This window comes from Eurypyga helias, unplaced genomic scaffold (assembly GCF_000690775.1).
Source record: "Eurypyga helias isolate BGI_N326 unplaced genomic scaffold, ASM69077v1 scaffold25718, whole genome shotgun sequence".
NCBI lineage: Eukaryota > Metazoa > Chordata > Aves > Eurypygiformes > Eurypygidae > Eurypyga > Eurypyga helias.
In genome coordinates, this window is record NW_010267935.1 from 20,939 (window position 1) to 21,423 (window position 485).

The window sequence follows — 485 nt, forward strand, 5'->3', positions numbered from 1 at the left end:
CTGCTAATACAAAGTTCATATAACCACCAATGTGTGCGTGTTTCTGCCGTGCTGTTGTGGTTTAACCTGGGCTGGCAATAACGCACCACGCAGCCACTTGCTCACCTCCGGAGGGGAACCGGAGGAAAAGACAAGGAAGCTCGTAAGATTTAATAACTGAATTAATATTATAGTGATACTAATAATATTAACAAACGTGCTGCTAGCAAGGAATTGAAATAATAGCAAATAGAAGGTACGATACAACACAGGCAGGTCCTGAGTAGCGAGTCAGAGGGTGACAACACGACCCCTTCCCCCAAGGCCTCTTCCCGCCTCAGAGCTGTTGTCCATCCGCACGGAGTGTGAGGTGCCGTGGCTTGAGGCGCTCCCTCCCCCAGCCTGGGCCTGCCGCCCGCACTGTGGAGAAAATCAACCCTTTCCCGCCCGAAATCGGCACACGTCGCTGAAGCGGTTCCTTCTCCGTGCCCTCTGCCCGCCCCCGG